Source organism: Camellia sinensis, chromosome 5 (assembly GCF_055761805.1).
Source record: "Camellia sinensis isolate YWXY chromosome 5, ASM5576180v1, whole genome shotgun sequence".
NCBI classification, from domain to species: Eukaryota; Viridiplantae; Streptophyta; class Magnoliopsida; order Ericales; family Theaceae; genus Camellia; species Camellia sinensis.
Window position 1 is genome coordinate 104660595 of NC_138965.1, and position 15226 is coordinate 104675820.

The 15226-nt window shown below is 33.8% G+C and overlaps 1 non-coding gene across 1 annotated transcript; it reads right to left on the reverse strand.

Annotated features, from left to right (window-relative positions):
• Positions 1-8313: 8313 nt before the first annotated feature.
• Positions 8314-15115, reverse strand: LOC114301098 (uncharacterized). Its single transcript, XR_014329934.1, has 5 exons — positions 14591-15115; positions 10541-10610; positions 10179-10253; positions 9967-10082; positions 8314-8980 (listed from the first exon to the last, which is right to left on the reverse strand). It is a non-coding gene; the product is annotated as an uncharacterized LOC114301098 (transcript).
• Between the last annotated feature and the right edge of the window lie 111 nt (positions 15116-15226).

Genomic DNA, 15226 nt, shown 5'->3' on the forward strand with positions numbered 1-15226 from the left:
AAGATAATTAAGTAAATGTTCTCTCATTCGAATACATAACAAATGTAACATAAGACATAATTACAATAAATTGCCCGCAAGCTTACATCAATACATGAAAGAGAAAGGGATTCAACCCTTTTTACAACAATGGCATTCAGCCAACAATTACAAGGCCCCATGGCCAACAGATAATGAAGTTCCTTAATCTTGAAACACTTCTCAATATTCACTTGAAAAAAGATTAGCAACATGGGATGAATATAAAGTCCAATAGGAATCCCAACATGATCCTAAACAATAACAACATAAAGATAGCTATGATCATGAATGTTTTAAGTCATACCATATACATAAGTATCGGTTTATACATGAAGATATACTTACATAGATTCTTTTCCCAAGATCATTCGATTTATTCAACAACACGGACCATTCGCTTTTCTTTCTTCTTGTTACCTCATTGTTTTAAACTCGCCAAACAATAACAAGTATCTGAAAACAAATTCACAAAGTCCAATTTCTCTTTCCCCAATTACCGAACTTAAACCCAATTCCAAATTTAAATTTCTAGATAGAAACATCCCAAACGAACACGATGACGATATGTATAAAACACTCCTTACATAATCATTTAAGATACTGACATCCTCAACAAAATAATCATCTCAGAGCATGATACACATAAATGGAACCACAATGATAACGAAAAACCCAACAACGCTCTACTTGTCTCAAGCACGATAAGCCAAGGATACACCTTTCCAATACCCATGCCAATTCACCAGTCGCCAGCGCTGGTAGATAATGGTACCTCTGCCAAGTTCTCCAAGCGCTAGCTGGAAGGTGCTGGCACCCCACATTCTTAGCGCAGCCAATTCTCCAAGCGCTAGCTGGAAGGTAATGGTACCTCTTATTCTCAACGCGTGCATATTTCCAACCATCACATAACAAACAAGCATAATTCAAGTGTACTACATGCACAAAATTTGTTCAACCAATACAAATAATTCTAAGTATACTACATACACATAATCTATTCAACATCACAATGTCATCCTCCACTGATGACCAAGGACAAAACCTCTAAGCATAATTATTTAAAAACACATCATACGATAATCCAATGCTCATTTGACCTCAAGACCAACAACCATGATAATAATATTCAAAGATTTCAAAATTCAACCTCTAGTTCATCTCTACATGTAAAATATACCATGGTTTCTTTCTCTTTTCAAAATCAACCCTTTTTATTTTCCAAGTTAACATGCCCGAGTCCTTTTCATTCCAAAAACCAATTTCCACTTTTTAATAAAATCACATCCATGAATTCCAAGCCATAACTCAACTTAACTTAACATGGTTATCCAATTAAATTCTAATACCAAAATTAATTCACCCTTTATGCTAATAACACAATAACATAACTCAAATTATCAAAACACAACCATTATTCAACTTTACCCATTTTTAATCCATTAGGTCAAAAGATGAAATTAGGGTCTTTTCTCTGTTTCAACATAGGCAAGATGAGCCACCCTTCCATTAACCCAAACAACAATCAATTTTCCAATTTCTACTCCAAACATTCAAATCCTAGACCCCCTTATATGATTTTCAAAGAAGTCCATAATGGACATGATTTTCATGCAATAAAAGATACCGCATGTCTATCTATAGAAGAAGTATTAAAAATGAGCAAAAAAATCCCTACCTCAAGCAATGAAGAGAAGAAAGCCTTTAACGAAAACACGATCAGCTCAAATCAAATGAAAGCCCTCGTCGAGCTCAACGTTTTGGTATATGGAACTAGGAGCCAAAGATGTATAAAAGTAGATGAAAACCAAGGAGAAAGAGCTTGAGAGCTCAATAATGGTGGAAGGAGAGAGAAGAGAGAGAGAAAAGTGATCCAGATGTGACCAAAAGTGACTTTTTTAGTTGTTGAACTCGGATAGTCCGCTTGAGCGCAAGAAGTGTCGCTCGAGCGTCCAGACACGACAAATGTGACCGCTCGAGCGAAGAATTCACCCTCCTAGTATTTTTGCAGACTTGTAAAAATACTGAGAGTTTTCAAACACCGCTCGAGCGCAAGAAGCTTCACTGGAGCGTAAAGACAAAATTCAGGGCAACAGTAGATTTAGAAACATGCAACCAACCTACTCCAAATGCAACCAGCACACCCTGATAACCAAATTCAATGAGGAATAAGGGGAAACAAGACATGAACAACCATATAAGACAATGAAACCCAGATCCAAAACAACAACGGGTCGGATCTAAACTACAATCGCTATAATATGTATATATATTGTCCCAGATTTATCAACCATGAAGATTGTCTAGAAATGAGTGTGTGGTCTAGATGAAAAGTTGTGTTGTGAGTCACACTTAAAATGAATCTCATCCACACAATTTGAATTTGGCTAAATTTTAAAAAAAATTTCCGAAGTTTGTAGTGTTGCTCTAATTATTATTACTTTGGGATCCAGGTATTATTAAGAAGTTATTCAATGTAACATTGTTCCAATAATATTTCAAAGGCAAATTTGGTCAAAAACTTTCATGTATTAAGGACAAGTATCAAAAAAAATAATTCTTAAAAAAGTCCAACACACATCATTATTTTCAAAATATCTTTAGTGACTAATTTAATATTTTAAACTTGAAATTGATTTAACTTTTGATATATGTGTCGGTTTTTTATAAAATTAATATTTTTAGAATCCTCTCGTCAATATTAAACAAGATCCATGTTGGCCATAAATTTATTTTTTTTTTAAATTAAAATTTTTACTTTCGAAATTAATGTCAACAGTAAAATTTTATTATGTTTTATAGTAAAATTTTATTCTGATTCATAGTAAATTTTACTGTGAAATTTTTGTTTTAAATAGTGAAATACCACATCGTTATCACTAAACATCATAGTCACTATAATTGTTACCATCACAAGTAAAAATATAGAATAAAAAATTTATTAAAACAATGAAATGATAATTTTGACAAAGTAAAATTTTATTGTTGATTTAAAATAGAGTCATCAAACAAAAGACAGATTACATATTGTTATAGCAAACTAGAGCAAAATTTTATTGCCATTTTAAAACAGAGCATATCAGCTAATAAAACACTAGCCACATATTACTAGATCAAATAAAAATAAAATAGATATGTGTCGGTTGTTGATAAATCTACTGGCGTTGGTTGTAACAAATTACTGATAGATCTAAGGCCGTCGGTGATAAATTCGAAGTCACCGGTAATAAATCTAATGGCTATAGAGATGGTGGGATGCTCCAATGGTGATAGATCCGACAAGGATAAATAGAAGTAGGGTTGGTGAGAACACCGGTGGTGATCCCCATTACGCGAGAGAGAGAGAGAGAGAGAGTGTGTGAGATCCTTCTTAATTAAATACTCATAACACTCTGATCCTCATTTACTAATCAAGTCTTTATATTTGTATTTCATAACATATAAGAGATTTACAAAAGAAGTCCACATGCAATTATATATTCAATCTCCTCTCAAGTATGAATCTATAGCATGTAAGACAAATAATAATATAGAACAAATACAAAATAAAGCCCCTCAGGCCACAAGTTCCAAGGCCTGATTACAAGTAAATGGTTTACAACTCATACATTTAAGCCCTTGGCTTGTCAAAACATAACAAATAAAGCACAAGAACCTTGCGCTCTCAAAACATGCACCCGCCTTCACTGCGGCGGAATCACCACATCTTTTCATATACAAATCCACTAGGGGTGGACACAAAACCCAGTAGGAAGATCTTAACAAAGTGTACATATTTTAAGCTGCCTTATAATATGGATGCAATGTCATGCCATGCTCCAAAACCATGAATTTTATCCCTTTGAAATCACATGCAATGTTCTTTTTAAAAACACTTTCATTTCAATGAATTTGAAATACAAATACGGGGCAGTAAATACGACTCAGATAATTCTTACACTGGTGTTTGCAAGTAAGCATATCAAGTACTATCAATAGCTACTTTACCAGCTCTTAACCGAAAGAAAATTTGGAACTTATTGCGCGGTTTCTGGACTTTTACCTAGGGATGTAATCGGTTCGGTTCGGTTCGGTTCGGTTCGGTCAGTATTTAGGTGAAATTTTTCACCGAACTGATAATGTCAGTTTTCTTGTTTTGAGCACCAATACAGACCATTTCTCCTATCAAACCGCACCAAACCGAACCGATTGAAAGGGTTTGATTTGGTACGATTTAATCAGTTTATGACTTTTTAAACTTGAGCCATTTTTTAATATAGTCACCAATCTATATAAAAATAATTGAATTAGTTATTTGTCTACCACTTCAAACATATTCAATCTATCTATTTAATAAATACTTTCAAATTCCTAAATGAACAAAAATACAAAAAAATAATAAATACCAAAGTTTCAAGAATAATAAGTTAGAATTAAGATTATATATAATAAGAGTTTACTAACTTAAATTATAGAGATGATAAGGTTAATTAATTGAGATTAATAATTTATTATACTTATTAATATCATTATCTTATATATATATATATATATATATATATATATATATATATATATATATATATTATAAATACAATATATGTTGAAACGGTCGATTTCGGTTTAGTTCGGTGCACAAGATGCTTGAACCGATACTGAACCAAAAATAGAAAAAAAAAATCAAATAAAAAAACCGCACAGATCGATTCTTGTTAAAAAAACAGATCAAATATAGCTGTTTCAGTCTGGTTCAATCGGATTGGTTGATTTTTTCGATTTTTCTTCCATCCCTACATTCACCAAAGACCTCAAGCCAACTTAACAAATACCAAATTACACCGCCTATCCGAACTTACCAAACATATTTACCCCAAATAATTCAAGTTCGAAGGTTTCTCAAAACCATAAATTGATTTTCCAAGATCATAACTTTAATAAAACGTAATTCAAAAGCTATGCAATGAAATACATTCTCAATAATCAATTTCCCAATTTCTACAACATTCTCGCGATGCTAACAATGTTCAACATCTCTCAATATCATCCTAATTGCTAATATTTCTCAAATATCATCTAACAATATCAATATATATATATATATATATGTGTGTGTGAGAGAGAGAGAGAGAGACGTGTGACAAGATTCTTAATTATGTGGCCCCACAAGGAGCTTAATTATTTGGGTGACACTTATGAATTCAAAATCATTATCAAGGTATGTGGGGGAAATAAATTATCAATAGATCCTAATATTTTGACTTAATTTTCATTAAGTCATATTGAAAATAAGTCCTAATAAAATCGTCGTTAAAAATAATTTTTTTGTGATATTTTTTACATATGTCACGAAAAATTGACAATTAGTGACTTTTTTGTCACAGTTTTCATAAACTGTAGCTAAAACTTACAATTGGTGACTTTTTTCTGTGATGAATTTTTCAAATTATCACTTAAAGCTGCAAATTAGTGACTTTTTTTGTGATGATTTTTTTAAACTATTGCTAAAACTTATAATTTGTGGCATTTTTTGTGACAATTTTTAAACTATCGTTGAAAATTAACAATTAGTGACATTTTTTAATAGTGTTTAATGAAAAATGTCATTAATTATAATAGGACCGATTCAATAATAAGTTTACTTATTAGAACCTACACGTAAGTTGCCTACAGAGATTTTTGAATGAATCGAATGGGAAATAGAGGGAAAGCAAAGGAATTTGGAATTTCATAATTATTTTGTAGCTAATTTGTATTCAATTCTGACAGTTGAAAAACACCTTTGGACATTACTTCTAGTCACTTTTACTTGCTTATGTTCAAAATAAATCTGTATCACAGATTTGTTTTTTTTTTAATGCTTAAATAAATAGTAAATGGTAAACATTATTAAATGACATCGAATGAATCCAATGAGAAAAGCTAGAGAAAGGGTAGAAATTTATAATTTCACAATAGTTGGTAGTTGATATTTTATTCAAGATTATCTCAGATTTAGTAGATTTGTAAAGGAAAAGAAAAAGAAATGAAAAAAGTGAGAAAAAAAAAAGTTTCAAATTGATTTGCTTGTTTTTTTCTATTATCTTAGTAAATTTTTTTTATTAATTCAAAATTCAAACACATCCTCAAATTCTTCCGATCTCTATTACAAGTGAAGAAACTCAGCAAATCATTAAAAAAAATAATGGTATGATTGCAAAATTTCTATATTATTAACGAGGAAAAGGACTAGACATTATATATCACTGACAATCCTTTGTTTCATTTTCTTGACAACCAGGGTATTAACCCATTGATAATGACACTAATACCTATATGACTATGCATAAACAATAAAGTGTTAGCACCGAGAAAGACTATAAGGATCTTAGCATCGAGATAGATTCCCAATATGCTATTGATATGGTAAAGGAAAACGTTGAGGTTTTTTCACCTCTGAGAAGTTTAGTAGAGGATTCCAAGTTTCTCATTCGAAGATGTGGCTTTTCGATTCAACATGTCAAGAGGGAGGCAATATGAGTGCTGATGGTCTTGCTAAAATGGGGGTAAATCAAAATGAAGTGCTGGTTGTGATGGATGATCCTCCTGAAGAAATCCGAGGTCAATTAGTTGCGGATATGGTTGGTCAGAATTATCTCAGACACCGTTCTAGGGACTCTTAGCTCTCTTTTTTGTTTGTTTGTTTTGTCTGTTTGTTTTGGTTTTCATTTCCGATGTACCCAAAAAAAAAATAAAAAATAAACAATAAAGTATGAGAAGTTATTTGGTGATTTTGCAGTAATACTTTACACTACTCATTACATGACACATGTGATGTTATTTCTCAAATATAATGCAAAAGTACTAAAAAATTATTGTTTTAATTGGTAAAAATATTTGCTCCATAATCACCAAATAATTTTCGAATAAAATTAGTAACAATTAATGATATGTATATATACTGTCTCGAATTTATCAACCATGAAGGTTATCTAGAAATGAGTGTGCGGTCTAGATAAAAAATTGTGTAGTGAGTCACGTAGAATGAATCTCATCCACACAATTTGAATCTGGATAAATTTTGAATTTTTTTTCTTGAGGTTGTAGTGTTGCTCTAATTATTATTACTTTGGGATCTAGGTATTATTAAGAAGTTATTCAGTGTGGCATTGTTCCAATAATATTTCAAAGGCGAATTTGGTCAAAACCTCTTCATAATAAAACTTTCATACATTAAGAACAAATATAAAAAGATTCTTAAAAAATCCAATACATTTCATTATTATCAAAATATCTTTAGTGACTAATTTAATATTTTAAACTTTAAAATGATTTAACTTTTGATGTATGTGTTGGTTTTTAATAAAATTAAAAATTTTAGAACTCTCTCGCCAATATTAAACAAGATCCATGTTGGCCATAATTTTTTTTCAAAAAAAATAATTAAAATTTTTGCTGTTGAAATTAATGTCAGTTATCACTATCAAATAGACCCGATCCCGATGACGATTAGTGGAGATAAATTCACTCTTCAGTTAAACTAACCTATACCCAAGTCGAGGTGGCACAATCTAGAAGGTCCCTGAGACTCAGCAATATTTGCGACAGGATGTTCTCTTAGGCCCCGTTTGTTTGAGGTTATAGCAAAGGGATTAAGATTACTAATACCTTGATACTAGTATATGGGGTGTTTGTTTTGAGAGATAGCCTTGGGACTACTAATACTTTGAGACTAACTAATACCTTGGTATTACTAATACCTTATTTGTTTTGAGAGATGGGGAGAGTACTACTAATACTTTGGTATTACTAATACCTTTGTGGAGGGGATTCATAGTGAGGAGATAGAGATAGTATTAGAAAAATAGTGAGGGGATTAAAAAAAAATTTTTTTTTTTTTATATATTGGAATTTTTTTTTTAAATATTAATGTTTAATTTTTATATTTTTTTATTTGTTTTATTATTTTATATAAAAATAATTTAATAATTCCTCACTATTAATCCTCTCACTAACAATCCCCTCACTATTAATCCCCTCACTATCAATCCCCTCCATTCTATCTCTGAAAACAAACGACCCTCACTAACAATCCACTCACTATTAATCCCCTCACTATCAATCCCCTCCCTTCTATCTCTGAAAACAAACGAGGCCTTAAACTACTCCTGACCCTTCTACAGCAGGGCATTCTCTAAAACTACCCCTGATCTTTTGGCATGATTGGGTATCATTGGTTATGTGTGACTAACTACTGTCATTATTCTCTCTCTACCTTGAGAGTGAAAGTGGGAGATCCATAAGAAAACATTGTCATTATTGTGTTTCTAGTTGCGACTGTTGAAGAATCTAAACCTCTCATCATTTATAGAGAATTTAAGTTTTCTTCGAAGATCTTCGAATTTTTAGACCACATTCTTGAACTCTCTCATACAGTTTCTTACATCTATAATCTACCCGATATTTTCAACGTGCTACAAGAAATGGAAACAAATTACAACCCTTTAAAAACACATTGGTTTGAATGGAATGGAAAGTAGTGTTCTGCATTAAACTCGAAAGAAGCTTCTCAAGTTTCTCAAATGCTGGCCCGATCTTAAAATACTCATGTCACCCCAAAGCTGACAAGGATCTCAGCCCCTTCCTCGCCCACCCAAACACCAACCTCCTGGTAATATCATACCCGCAGTCCTATGAAGAGAATCAATCTTGTCCAAAACTGGATCGTTTGCACGGAAATTCCCAGCAAATGCAGCTCCACTGCTCAACATCTTTTTCAAATCAGTTACGGTTAGGTCTCGAGGATTATCATCATATACAGTAAAGCGCAAGTTGGAGTTGACAACAGTTTTGGAGAAGTCTTTGGAATTGCAAGCATGCGTCTGAAAGTAGTCTCCTTGTGAGTATTTAATGTTGGAGAAAAATAATAGGAGTTTTCTCAGTAGGTTGTCCCATCTGAGGATGGCAAACTCAACAAGCTTCCGGCTCAAAATCAGGGGTGGAGAACCTGATGAAATAAAGGGAATATCGATTAAGAATGCAGTAAATAAATAACGGATATATTTTATGATATTCCACAAATGGGAGACGAGGAAGACAAAAGAAATATGAGTTATCTTTAGTAAACTATTAAGATAAGCGCTACAACGCAGTGGTAAATTTATTTACAAGAGCAAGGTGGGTCTGTGATTAAATTCCATTGTTGACGGAAAGAAACAGAATGGAATAGTAGGATTTTACAATTTCAGGAGGGACAACTACCCCCTCTGATCATTATGTGGCTCCACCACTAAGTAACCATGTGTCGGACACCTAGTGTCAAGTGTATGGGATATGTGTTTGAAATGTGTAGTTAGACAATCACCCAACAAACATATTTAGTAATCCAAGTTTTACCATAAATGTAAAAATTTCAAAATTCGCATGAAATGCTCTATAGAACCTTGTGAACACCATTTTACATTAGAAAATAGACGAAAAATAAGAAATATAAATATTTTTCCGTATCCTTGTATCCTTCGATATCGAATTAGATGATTTGAACACTTAGACGCATACCCGCATCCGACCACCATGCCCGATTCCATGTCAACATAGAGTGGAATAGAAGTGTCTAGAAAATAATAAGATAGTCAAAGATCACAAACATAAGCTAATTACTTGAACTTCTCACAGAGTTTTGTACATAACAAAAAAGCCCGCAACGGTCTCATATCAAAAGATTCACCAACCAAGAAATTTGGAACGGATTCAGGTTATGTGCATGCAGTTAATATCTTCCGACAAGAAGGATGCTTGGGATAGTTTTGCCTAAATAACAAGTAATTTCTTATGCTTGGTAAGATAAATTTAGGTCATGTGCATGCAGTTAATTTATTCCTACAAGAAGGAAGTTTGAAATAGTTTAACCTAAATTACAAGTACTTTCTTATGCTTGGTAAATGTGTCATCAAAATATTAAAGCTAACAAGGTAATATTTACGAGTAATGTACCGGTGAAAAATCTGTATGCATTGGGCAGGGTGCGTTTTTTGTTGCCGGTGAACATTCTGCCTTTCGATACGAGATATAGGCCAGGATCAACAATTACCTCCGTAATTCTTTGATACCTGGACACAGAATTCAAGCTTATAATCAGCATCCACTTCCCAATCATGGGCAGCTAAAAATGTTTAAACAAGCCCTAGATAAAGGATAGCACTCACTCCTTCCAGCTAGTATTACTCGTATGCTCTAGAAGTTAAAATCCCTTGGTGCAAAGGACAGGACGTGAAGAAAATCTGTAAATAGATGAGTACTGAAATATATTAACCCCCAAACAGGCAAAGAATAATATATACATATATACATGAAAAAATCCATAGTGTGCACCTCTAAAAAGGATCATATATATACAGAACAAGAAAAAGAACTAGCATGTAACACACAAATAAGATGTTTCAAATGAGAATACCTGCACAAGTTGCTACATGAATTGATGGTTTCTCCCACCCAAAAAAAAAAAAATTCATGATAAAACATGAACTGCATAACATGGACGAATAGAAATGCACAAATGATGTGTTACCTACTAAAGGCCTTGTAAGTATTCCATGAGACAGTCACATAGTGATATAGTAGTAGCACGCCAGCAACAACTGTGGCAAAAACAGAGGTGAAGCAGAAAAGTGGTCAGATGCACTGGCATTGATAGATATCACAGTTTTAATATGGTTGGAGTTGAGGGCTGTAATAAATCAGAATATTAAGTAGTTAAAAACTTTGATAGATATTTTATCAAACTCAATATGAGCATGATGTTTGAGTCAAGCTCAACTAGCATGTACTTCACCAGCCCTCTATTTCTTATTTTCAAAACTCAAAACCCTTCTTCCCAAGTCAAATCAAGTTTCTTGAGTAGCACAGTAAACAATAATTTCCGAGTCAAAAAGTCTAGTGCTCCTAATTTCTTTTCTTTTCTGTACTGAACACACAACACAACTTGTTCATAATTACTCATTTATTTAACAATGATTGCCTCAGAAGCCGTTCTTGTAATTACAATTAATGAGGGATTATATCACTATAACCGCAGGACACCAATACTAATTATTCAAAAGCTTAAAAAACTTTTGTTTGTGATTGTCAAGTTTGGCTTCTTCAGGAATCAAGTTTCAAAACATATTCTTGAGAGATTGGCTCATTAATCCCTTGAATAAACTCAAATAAACTTCTCACCAAGACAAGCTTATGAACTTGAATGGCTTGTTTCATTTAAAAGTTGGAACACTTGTTCCAGTTTTAACAGTAGACTTGGCTTGGCAGTTGTGGAGGAGATGATTATACTACTAGCATAATAACTTTTTGGTTTCAGAATTTTGATTCCGCTTTTCAGAAAATTGAGTTTCTTGTTTTCTGTGTTTTTATGTTTTCACTGAATTTTTTTAATAGTTTACGCAAATTTTTTAGTTTTTAAAAACACCTAACATAAATACACTTAAAAAATATAATATTTGTGGAAATTTTTTTAAAAAATTTACTAAAATACCAAAAATACAAAAATCCAATACATTTTAGTATTCTTGTGTATTTATCAATTTTTTATTTTTTTATTTTACAAATATTTAACTTGTCAGGTACATCTAGGTTAGTTGTATCTAAAAAGTAAAAAAAATTCTTAAAATATTGGGAAAAAAATCACTAAAAACAAAAAAACCACGAAAAACAAAAAAAATCAACTTTCAAAAAATTTAAGTTCAAAAATTGGAACCAAACAAGGTGTTTGATTCCCCCTATTCACATCTCTTTTCTGCTAGCAAATTTGGGAATGAGTGTTCCAATACAACCTAAAGTAATACTAATCTAAAAGGGCCAACCAGATTAAGCTCATTTATTGCTGCTATAGTTGCTTATTTGGTTCTTCAGATATGTCCTTGGATACATTTTAAGGAAGTTTATAAAAGAACAGTAAATGAATCTCTGTTGGATATATTTTGGACAGTGAATGGAACTTTTTTAAATCCTTCAGCAAAGTTTTCACTTCTTGTTCTCCAAGTTTCGTAATTGATTATTTTCAAGGCAGCAGGAAAACTATAAGCTATGAACACATACTGGACAGTTGACTTTGATCAAATTTCTAGAGATGGTTCTCTAGAACAATTTGCACATAAAATCATTTATGATCACAAATTCTTGAAATCTTGAAAAAAACTTTGCTGGGAATTCCATCCCACACATTGGGAATCTGATAGGACCTTATCAAGAGAAAACAAGCAAGCACTCATTCATTCACTTACATAAGAGAGTTGATTTAATAAAACTTATGTGTGTTCGATCAACTAAATGCACAAATTCTCACAATCCTTTGTTGTTGGTTGTAATTATTTCACGGTCGAGAATGCATTTACCTTTCAAATGCAAAAGACATTTTGGAATACACCAAGGAATGTACAGATGTATTAATTTTAAGAAGTAGATAAAATAAGGTATCTTAAAGTGTGGTTTTCAACACCTACCGCATAAAGCTTTTCCCCCTCACTTAGTGTTTACATGAAAGGTGCCAATTTATGTTTGGTGACACAATGGATGTCTGATGTTGACACCATGTCAGCATCCAGAATAAACAAAAGTTGGTCCCATGGGCAAGATTACTTCTTCTTTTTTTCTTTTTTTCTTTTCTTTTTTTTTTTTTTTTGCGCCTAATTTTAAATTACCCAGCCTGGTTTGTTCCCTTATTCCCTACTTTTGCAACAAGCCCATAAACAACAGATGGACTAAAACGACCCAAAGCAAGACCCCCGCAAAAGCACGATCTAGAAAAGACAAGATGTACACAACCTTACTCCATTTCTGAAACGGTTGTTTCTGTGACTCGAACAAGTGTCACCAAGGATGAGCCTTACCATTGGGCTAAGAAGTACAGACACGGAAACAGGACACGGCAAATTTTTTTTATAACTATTTTTATTTTAATATATGTTAATTATTTTATTTATTTATTTATTTCCTTTTTTAAATAATGTGTTTTTGGTAATTTTTTATTTTATTTTATTTTATATACATGTGTTTTTTTTTATTTATGTGTATAAATAGTATATATTATGTTATATATACTTACAAAATAATATGATTTTATTAATATTATCTTATATATACTTATATATATAAGAGATAAGAAAGAAAGCGAAGGGATAGAGATGGCGAGAGAGAAAGAGAGACAGAGTGAGAGAGAGAGACAGAGACGCGATAGAGAAGACGACCCAAGCGAGACATGGTTCGATGGTTCGATGCGAGACGAGATCAATGGTTCGATGGTGAGATCGATGGTTCGAGTCAACTGGATGTTCAACGACTGGAGTCGAAGGTTTGCCTTTTCACTCTCTTCCTTCACACTCTCTCTCCTCTGTCTCTCTCTCCTCGCCGTGTCTCACGTCCTGTCCAGATCTGGACAAGCGTGTCCCCGACATGTCCCATACAAAAAAATAATTAAATTAAAGGGACACGCCATCTGGCAGTCCCCGTGTCCGACACCGCCACGGCGCCCATTTTGCCGTGTCCATGCTTCATAGCTGTTGGGACAAACCGCACTTCATAAGGGAAGGCAACCTAAAACTTTTAATTACAAGCACTATGACACTAAATTCCTTAAGTGGTCTCTTCTAAGGCTCCAACAATATTCAAAAAAAAAAAAATTAAAAAAAAAACTAATTTTACATTGAGCACTAAAATATAAAATAAATTACCCATTTTGCAGCAGAACTAGTACACACTGATCTTATCAAGGTTAAATCAAAACAATCTACTAAAAACTGTAAACTAGCAAGTTTGACAATGGGTCCAGCTTGTCTCTAATTGCAAATCAAGACTGGACCGTCCAGTCCGGCCTGTGGGCTCACTTGTGGGCTCATGTCGATAATTCGAACCGTTCAATGTGTAAAAACTCGTCAGTACTATATGCCTGTAAAAAATCACGTTGACCGGATATCTATAGCTATTTGATCAAATAGTTATCAATACGTGATACACTCGACGAGTTTTACACATTGAATAGTTCGAATTATCGACATGGGCCCAAAGGTGAGCCTACAGGCCGGACTAGACGGTCCAATCTTGATCTCCAATTAGAGACAAGCCGGACCGTATATATATATATATATATATATAAGGGACTAGCTTCCCTCCAATCAAGATTGGTTTGGATTTGACTGGAAGATACTGTTGGACCCATAGGGGGCCACTACGGGTTCCGTTTCGATAATTCGAATCGTTCAATATATACAACTCGTCGAGTAATATGTGCCTGTAAAAAATCACGTTGATTTAATATCGATAGCTATTTCATCGGATCATATTTTTGTCTACCATTTATTTTTTCACTATCTATTTTTTTTATACAAAACTAATTTGATCACGTAACTATTGATATCCGATCAATGTAATTTTTTACAGTCATATGTTCTACAAATTAAACTGTTCGAATTATCAAGACATATAGTACTCGCACATTAAACGGTTCGAATTATCAAAACAAAACTCGTGTGGCCCCATGGCCCAACAGTGCCTCCAGTCCGATATGGGACTGTATGGAAGCCAGACCGTATATATAATGGGGGGTATTGAAGAGGTGAAACGTACGTACCGTCCTGAGAAATGAGAGGGTAATCCGAGGCACCGAGATTAACAAACCAGCCCAATCTCTCCTAGACCTCAACAAAATGGCCGCACCGTGAAGCACCAAAGCGAGACTCGAAGGCCGTTCTTCTCTAACCGAATTGGCCCTCTCAATCACATTCACATTGTCCGCATCAACGAACACTGGCACCGAACCCACCAGCCGAGCGAGCTCATCCCTCTGATCCTTGGACGATCGACCGTCCAGATGCAAGAGGTAGTGGTTTCTGGGGTGGTAAATGGCTTTTAGGAGTCGGAAAAATCGAGCTCCGTCGTCGTCGGTGCCGGAGATGAAGTAGGCGATTTTGGGCGGAGGAGGGGAGGTGGTGGTGGAGGAGGGGAGGTTAGAGGGGAGAGAGAAGTGGTGGTGATGATGGGAGGAGGAGGAGGGAGGGGGAGGAGGGGGAGGAGGAGGAGAGAGAAGAGAAGGTTTTTTGAGAGGTTTGCCATGGATGGCTTGACCTGCTTGCTTTGCACAATTGCAGAGACAGAGAACTCAGTAGGGGCGTGATGTGAAGGTCCCATTAATTAATTGAGTAATACTATACCACTAATTTAATATTACTAACTTCATCACTAGTGACTTGACAATGTAAAAAAAAAA